Below are 9,695 nucleotides of genomic sequence, written 5' to 3'. Positions count from 1 at the left end.
GACAAGGAAGAGCCAGTCGAGGATAAACCTCCTGAGATACAGCCAAAGTGCCGACGTCAGCGGCGCCGCTCTAAACCACGCCGCGGAAAAGACAGCAATACCAGCACATGAGAAAACAATACTCTCGACAATGCCGAGGACAATGAAGGCCCCGTTAAGAAAACCTCCGAACAGGATGAATGGGAAGATGGGCGAATCAGCCCTGATGAACAGGCCGTAAACAAAGACTCGAAGGACAGTAACTACCTTCCGCTCTCCGAGGATGAGGCGAGCCTCGGCAACGAGGATTTTATCGTGCCTGAGGAACCTCTTGAGCAGGAGCGCTTTAAGCGCCGGCTAATAGCCACTGCTAGGAGCCTGAAAAAGAAGCAGCAGCAGCTTCAAGCTGATCAAGATCTTCTCAACGATAGATGGACTAATGTCCTGGCAGCCGAGGTATACGGCCTAGAGTGCCAACCAAAAGTTACCCGAAGCGCAAATTGCTATCTCAATTCAATGACGAGGCACTTGAGCCTGTACCATCAGTGTGTAATGCGGCTGATCGACCACCACGTGGCCGGGACAAAGCGGCAACTCAAGCCGAACACCACCTTTGCATCACTGATGAAGTAATGGAGTGATAGACCACAAGTGTAGGGGATAAATTGTAGCCTCTTTCGATAAGTAAGAGTGTCGAACCCAACGAGGAGCTAAAGGTAGAACAAATATTCCCTCAAGTTCTATCGACCACTGATACAACTCTACGCACGCTTAACATTCGCTTTACCTAGAACAAGTATGAAACTAGAAGTGCTTTGTAGGTGTTGTTGGATAGCTTTGCCAGATAATAAAGAGCACATAAATATAAACTAGGGGCTGTTTAGATAAAGAAGCAATAAAGTAAATATAGCAAGTGTGGAAAAGTGGTGGTAGGAGTTGTGAAATTGTCCTTAAGCAATTGACTACTTTACTAGACCGATAGCAAGTTTTATGTGGGAGAGTCATAAGCTAACATACTTTCTCTTCTTGGATCATATGCACCTATGATTGGAACTCTAGGAAGCATCCGGAACTACTAAAGATCATTAATGTAAAACCCAACCATAGCATTAAAGCATCAAGTCCCCTTTATCCCATACGCCACAACCCCCTTACTCGGGTTTATGCTTCTGTCACCCAAGCAACCCACTATAAGCGAATCATGAACGTATTGCAACACCCTACAACGGGAATCCCTCACGCTTGCGCGACACGGAGGGCACAATAGGACAGCAACATAACCACAAGCAAATTAAACCAATCATAGCAATTCATCAATCACCGATAGGACAATGAAAATCTACTCAGACATCATAGGATGGCAACACATCATTGGATAATAATATGAAGCATAAAGCACCATGTTCAAGTAGAGGGTACAGCGGGTTGCAGGAGAGTGGACCGCTGAATATAGATGGGGGAAGGTGATGGAGATGTTGGTGAAGATGGCGGAGGTGTTGGTGTAGATCACGGTGATGATGATGGCCCCCAGCGGCATTCTGGCGGCACCAGAAGCAAGGGGGAGAGAGCCCCCCTTCTTCTTCTTCCTTAACCTTCTCCCTAGATGGGAGAAGGGTTTCCCCTCTGTTCCTCTGTTCCATGGTCTCCATGGCGTGGGAGGGGCGAGAGCCCCTCCGAGATTGGATCTGTCTCTCTGTCTCTCTTTGTTTCTGCGTTCTCCGATTTTGCCCTTTCACCGTTTCTTATATATCCGGAGATCCGTAACTCTGATTGGATTGAAACCTTTGCCAAGATTTTTTCCCAAAAATTAGCTTTCTTGTGGCCAAAGAAGAGCAGTAGCTGCCTTACGGGGTGCCCACGAGGGTCAGGGGCGCGCCCCCTGCCTCGTGGCCTCCTCGGGCACCGTCTCGCGTTGATTCTTCTTCCCAGATGTCACAAATATTCCAAAAATATTCTCCGTCCATTTTTATCCCGTTTGGACTCCGTTTGATATGGGGTTTCTGCGAAACATAAAACATGCAACAAACAGGAACTGGCATTGGGCACTGGATCAATATGTTAGTCCCAAAAATAATTTAAAAAGTTCAAAAGTGTATGAAAGTTGTAGAATATAGGCATGGAACAATAAAAAATTATAGATACAACGGAGACGTATCAACATCCCCAAGCTTAATTCCTGCTCTTCCTCGAGTAGGTAAATGATAAAAAAGATAATTTTTGATGTGGAATGCTACCTAGCATAATCTTGATCATGTAATCTAATCATGGCATGAATATTAAGACACGAGTGATTCAAAGCAATAGTCTATCGTTTGACATAAAAATGATAATACTTCGAGCGTACTAATAAAGCAATCATGTCTTTTCAAAGCAACATGGCCAAACAAAGTTATCCCTACAAAATCATATAGTCTGGCTATTCTCCATCTTCATCACACAAAATATTCAAATCTTGCACAACCCCGGGTTTAGCCAAGCAATTGTTTCATACTTTAGTATTCTCAAACTTTTTCAACTCTCACGCAATACATGAGCGTGAGCCATGGATATAGCACTATGGGTGGAATAGAATATGATGGTGGGGGTTATGTGGAGAAGACAGAAAAGGAGAAAGTCCCACATTGACGCGGCTAATCAACAGGCTATGGAGATGCCCATCAATTGATGTCAATGTGAGGAGTAGGGATTGCCATGCAATGGATGCACTAGAGCTATAAGTGTATGAAAGCTCAAACTGAAACTAAGTGGGTGTGCATCCAACTTGCTTGCTCATGAAGACCTAGGGCATTTGAGGAAGCCCATCATTGGAATATACAAGCCAAGTTCTATAACAAAAATTCCCACTAGTATATGAAAGTGATAACATAAGAGACTCTCTATATGAAGAACATGGTGCTACTCTGAAGGACAAGTGTGGTAAAAGGATAGTAACATTACCCCTTTTCTTTTTCTTGTCTTTTTTTATTTTTTTGGATGGGCTTCTTTGGCCCCCTTTTTTTATTTAGGCTTCTTTGGCCTCTCCCCTTTTTTGGGGGGCAATGCTCTATAATGATGATAATCACTCTTCTATTTACTTACAACTCAATATTACAACTCAATATTAGAACAAAGATATGACTCTATATGAATGCTTCCGGCGGTGTACCGGGATGTGCAATGATCTAGCATAGCAATGATATCAAAAAACGGACAAGCCATGAAAACATCATGCTAGCTATCTTACGATCATGCAAAGCAATATGACAATGAATGCTCAAGTCATGTATATGATGATGATGGAAGTTGCATCGCAATATATCTCGGAATGGCTATGGAAATGCCATGATAGGTAGGTATGGTGGTTGTTTTGAGGAAGATATAAGGAGGCTTATGTGTGATAGAGCGTATCGTATCACGGGGTTTGGATGCACCGGCGAAGTTTGCACCAACTCTCGAGGTGAGAAAGGGCAATGCACGGTACCGAAGAGGCTAGCAATGATGGAAGGGTGAGAGTGCGTATAATCCATGGACTCAACATTAGTCATAAAGAACTCACATACTTATTGCAAAAATTTATTAGCCATTGAAACAAAGTACTACACGCATGCTCCTAGGGGGAGGTTGGTAGGAGTTAACCATCGCGCACCCCCTACCTCCACACAAAGGATGACAATCAAAAAATATCTCATGCTCCAACTTCGTTACATAACGGTTCACCATACGTGCATGCTACGGGAATCACAAACCTCAACACAAGTATTTCTACTAATTCACAGTCACCCACTAGCATGACTCTAATATCACCACCTTTATATCGCAAAACTATTGTAAGGAATCAAACATATCATATTCAGCGATCTACAAGTTTATGTAGGATTTTATGACTAACCATGTGAATGACCAATTTCTGTCATCTCTCTAAATAGATATAAGTGAAGCAAGAGAGTTTAATTCTTTCTACAAAATATATGCCCACGCTCTAACAAATATAAGTGAAGCAAAAGAGCATTCTACAAATGGTGGTTTTCTATGTGAAGAGAAACAGGCAATCCAAACTTCAAAAGATATAAGTGAAGCACATGAAGCATTCTACAAAGCCATACTCAAAAGATTTAAGTGAAGTGCAATGAGCATTCTATAAATCAACCAAGGACTATCACATACCAGCATGGTGCATAAAAAAAAGTGAAAACTAAATGCAAAAATGCTCCAAGATTTGCACATATCGCATGAACGAAACGAATCTAAAAACATACCGATACTTGTTGAAGAAAGAGGGGATGCCTTCCGGGGCATCCCCAAGCTTAGACTCTTGAGTCTCCTTGAATATTTACTTGGGGTGCCTTGGTCATCCCCAACCTTGAGCTCTTGCCTCTCCTCATTTTCCTCATATCGAGACTGTGACGCCCCCGATTCAATCGTACACTAATCATGCACGCAAACGTGTACGATCAAGATCAGGGACTCACGGGAAGATATCACAACACAACTCTAAAACATAAATAAGTCATACAAGCATCATAATACAAACCAGGGGCCTCGAGGGCTCGAATACAAGTGCTCGATCATAGACGAGTCAGCGGAAGCAACAATATCTGAGTACAGACATAAGTTAAACAAGTTTTCCTTAAGAAGGCTAGCACAAACTGGATACAGATTGAAAGAGGCGCAGGCCTCCTGCCTGGGATCCTCCTAAACTACTCCTGGTCGTCGTCAGCGGGCTGCACGTAGTAGTAGGCACCTTCGGTGTAGTAGGAGTCGTCGGCGGCGGTGGCGTCTGGCTCCTGGGCTCCAGCACCTGGTTGCGACAACCAGGTAGAAAGGAAAGAGGGAAAAGAGGGAGAAAAGCAACCGTGACTACTCATCCAAAGTACTCGCAAGCAAGGAGCTACACTACATATGCATGGGTATATGTGTAAAGGGCCATATCGGTGGACTGAACTACAAAATGCCAGAATAAGGGGGGATAGCTAGTCCTGTCGAAGACTACGCTTCTGGCAGCCTCCATCTTGCAGCATGTAGAAGAGAGTAGATTGAAGTCCTCCAAGTAGCATCGCATAGCATAATCCTACCCGGTGATCCCCTCCTCGCCGCCCTGTTAGAGAGCGATCACCGGGTTGTATCTGGCACTTGGAAGGGCGTATTCCGGTTCTAGTTGTCATAAGGTCAAGGTACAACTCCGGGTCGTCCTTTTACCGAGGGACACGGCTATTCGAATAGATAAACTTCCCTGCAGGGGTGCACCACATAACCCAACACGCTCGATCCCATTTGGCCGGACACACTTTCCTGGGTCATGCCCGGCCTCGTAAGATCAACACGTCGCAGCCCCACCTAGGCACAACAGAGAGGTCAGCATGCTGGTCTAAATCCTATGGCGCAGGGGTCTGGGCCCATCGCCCATTGCACACCTGCACGTTGCGAGGGCGGCCGAAAGCAGACCTAGCCTAGCAGGCGTTCCAGCCCAATCCGGCGCGCGCCGCTCCGTCGCTGACGTCACGAAGGCTTCGGCTGATACCACGACGTCGAGTGCCCATAACTGTTCCCGCGTAGTTGGTTAGTGCGTATAGACCAAATGGCCAGACTCAGATCAAATACCAAGAACTCGTTAAGCGTGTTATTTTAAGTATCCGCGGACGCCGACCAGGGCCAGGCCCACCTCTCTCCTAGGTGGTCTCAACCTGTCCTGTCGCTCTGCCACAAAGTAACAGTCGGGGGCCATCAGGAACCCAGGCCCACCTCTACCGGGATGGAGCCACCTGTCCTTTCAGCCCCCTCATCAGAATCACTTGCGAGTACTCAACGAGCTAACCCGACTTTAGTCACCACATGTGTCATGTATATAAAGTGTATAGTATATACCCGTGATCACCTCCCGAAGTGATCACGACCCAGTAGTGTAGCATGGCAGACGGACAAGAGTGTAGGGCCACTGATGGAACACTAGCATCCTATACTAAGCAGTAGGATAGTAGGTAAGGGTAACAACTGTAGCAACAATGACAGGCTATGCAGCAGAATAGGATTAACCAAAAGCAGTAACATGCTACACTCTTCTAATGCAAGAAGTATAGAGAAGAATAGGCGATATCTGGTGATCAAGGGGGGGCTTGCCTGGTTGCTCTGGCAAGGAGGGGTCGTCTTCGACGTAGTCGATCACAGGGGCGGCATCGGTCTCGGGGTCTACCAGAGAGAAGAGGGGGAAGAAACAATAAATATAAATCAAGTATAGCATCACAAAGCATAACATGGCAAAACGTGGTGCTAGAGGTGATCTAACACCGGGATGGGTAATAGACTAATCACTTAATTAATTTATTTATTTATTTATTTATCTTTTTTTATTCTCTGGGGCAGGGCCCGGTTGTCAATGGGCCAAAAGGCCTTAACGGGCACGGGCCCGACGGGTGCGTGGGCGCTGCGTGCGCCCGTTAACGGGCGGAGGCCACGACCCAGCACAGCAGGGCGCCGGCAGCCACGACACTGGTCAGGGGAGACCCAGGCCGCAGCGGCCGGAGACGGGGCGTCGACGGAGGGGGGTGGCCGCGGGCTCGGCTGGGCGAAGCTGGGGGAAAGCGGGCGACGAGCGGACAGCGGCGAACGGGGCCAGGCAGGCGAGCGCCACGGCGGTGGGCACGAGGAGCGGGACGGCGCGGACGGACCAGCGGCGCACGATGGCGGGGGTTGGTGGCGTGGCCGGGCGGCAGTGGGCGCGCGGGAGGGAGAGTAGGCGGGCGCGTGCAGAGAAGGGCACGGTCCCCACGGGCGCTGGGCGCTAGCGAGGCGCCGGTGCGGGCGCAGTCCCGAGCGGCGCAACGAGTGCGGGTCGGGCACGGGCGCGCGCGCTAAGGCGCGGGCGTGGGCGCGACGGGGTCATAGTGAGCGCGGGGCGAGGGAGAGAGGAGGTCGCGGGCCTCACCGCGGGGCGTGGGGTCAAGGGCAGCGGGGCTCGAGGAGGTAGACGGGGACGACGGTGTTGTCGGAGACGGGGAGGCAGTCCGGCGAGGGAGGCGTGGTCGAGGCGGCGTTGGGCGACGGCAGAACGGTCGCGACCTGGTGACGAGGGGGCGACGTAGAGGAGAAGAGGATGGGGCGGTCCGGTGGGGAGGCGGCGCTGGCGAGGTGGCTTCGGGCGGCAGCGTCGGGGTTGGTTACCCCTGAGCTAGATCAAGGGGGAGGGAGGAGTGGACTGCGGGGGGGGGGAGTGGGGATCGTGGGATGGGGCTAGGTCACGGTAGGGGGTTAAGCAGGGGGGAGCCAGCTGGGCCGGCCTGGTCGACGGGGCCGACTGGGCCAAGAGGCCAAGTGGGGAAAGGGGGGCGGCCTTTGCCTTTTTATTTGTTTTTCTTTTCCTTTATTTATTTTATTTATTTTTCTGCTTTAGCTTAGTTTCTTTTTATTTTTGTTTTAGAAAATACCAAAATGGCACCTAATTTGATGTTACCAAATATGCCACAGCCACACTAACTTGCTACCCAAACTAAAATAGTTTCGTAATTATTTAAATTTAAAAGTATTTAGATAATAGTTATCGCTATTGTTTTATTCATCTAATAGTATTTAAATATTTTATAAAGGTGTGGTTTCTCCACCATAATTACCTACGCATTATTTGGTTCACTCCGAACAATTTTAGTTTTAATACTTGAAAACTTTTATTGTTTGCTTGATTTTGAATTTGAATTTGAAACGGTTTCGAACTAACGCGATATTAGCAACAGTAATCGAAGTGACGTGGCATCATTAGCAGAGAATTACTGTAGCTTAATTATCCGGGCGTCACAATTCTCCTCCAGTACAAGAAATCTCGTCCCGAGATTTAAGAGGTAGAGTAAGGGGAAAAGATTTGGTTGTGAAATCCTAACGGATCTTCTCGTTCTTGGTTGCTCTTCTCGAAGAAGTTGATCCCTTTCATTGGTGTCTTCATTTCTCCGCTTTAGGTCATCATTATGAAGTCGTCATCCTTTATTCGGGGGTTCCATCGTACGTACGAAGGTCAAGGGGTAACTTCGGAAGAACGGACCGCTACAATGTTGCTTATCTGGTAGGTAACCTCAAGAAATGTGGCGGAAAGTAACTCTCGAATTGATACTTAAGAAATTTTCGAGAGCAAAGTAAGAAGGTGCAAAATGGAAGTTTCAAGCGCACAGGCAATCGTTTGGTGCCTAAAACAAAGTGTGAAAGGGGTTTAGAGGAATGGGAATAAGCATTGCGTCTGATATCAGAATAGATCACTAGGCAGGTGGCCCGTGAATTACATATGAAGTCAAGCTCAAGGAATATCTTTGGCAATAGGGTCTACAGGAGAGTCAGGTTTCGATCCTGTGGAACTGTGGGTTATGGGCCCACCATGTGGGTTAAAAGTAGAAAAGGCGTTGACACCTTGCACGGTCATGATAGCAAGACATGTCAAAGGGTAGCCAATCAGTTATGTTGGCAACAATGTCAATACCAAGGGCGAGGGACGAAGAGAACCATTTTCCTGCTCGTGGAACGAGGCGGACCATTAGGCAAAGTTCTCTTCCATCGGTGGCTACTGGAATGCCATCAACAATAGTAATAGGGTCTTGCTGACAGAATTGTACACCAAGGTGTTTACATAAGCAGGAGAATATTACTGCTTAGATCATATAGATCACAAGAAAGGTTAAACCAAACAATGGAAAGGAAAATATGATCATCAGGTTTAAGCAGAACAATGGAAAAGAAAATGTGTTTAAACACATTATTCAAGGGTATATCCTTCCCAAGGACAAACAGAGCATGATATCCACGACAGGATATATGTAGAAAACCCTTTAGGAAAGGGGGAAGAAATTTCATGACATTACCCATACAAGGTGTTTGGATAATTTGATAAAGAAAATTTAGCATTGTGCTTCAAATGTTCTTATTGAAATTCGGACATCACATATATGCTTCGAGATAGCATTGACATGGTCTTCAGGTGAAGGTCGGAATTTGATACACAAAGGATGCACCAGGAACAACTCATAGAGTAAGTCTTACAATTTCCTCATGGAAGAATGGTTAACCTTGCCAGAAAGGAAACTATAATAATAGGTCCTCCGGCCAGGTGTGCTAGGCACGTCACCACCTTACCGGGTCACATAAAGACCAATGCTACGACTTTTGGAAAATGTCCCAACCATCATATCTGACAGAGATTCAGTTCGGATTGATGTCAGGATACCTCATACTCAGGATACCTGAGAAGGAAAGGTGCAACACAAATTGACGAGACGACATTGTAAGATTCTCGGTAAATGAACTATGGAAGCGAGTTCCGAAACAAGGGTTCATCATTAAACCAAGGAGAGGATGAGGAGGTGGCTGATGGACTCAGCGACAATTCATCGAGATTTCCAAAAAGATGGATTCCCACAATTATGCGAACAAGGAGATAATCTTGAACATACCAAAGTAGATAACGAATTATGTTCGAGGAGAACATCCACGAGTAAACATTGAGCGAAACATGCACCTGGAAGGATGGACTAAGTAGCACGATCGATGTTAGAATGGTGATTCAATAGCCAATAGACTAAGAATCAAGCTATCAACCATGAACTTCAAGCAATAAGGTTGCTAGAAGTTTTGAAATTACACATCACCATTCATTTGTCGGTATTCCGGTTAGAAACAACACGGGGACCAAGATATGAACGGAGATGGCGAGAAGTATTACTATATCAAGAATTCATAAGAGGTGGTGAAATTCTCACAACCTTCCTGAC

Source organism: Triticum aestivum, chromosome 5D (assembly GCF_018294505.1).
Source record: "Triticum aestivum cultivar Chinese Spring chromosome 5D, IWGSC CS RefSeq v2.1, whole genome shotgun sequence".
In the NCBI taxonomy this organism is placed as follows: Eukaryota; Viridiplantae; Streptophyta; class Magnoliopsida; order Poales; family Poaceae; genus Triticum; species Triticum aestivum.
This window is presented reverse-complemented; position numbering follows the sequence as displayed.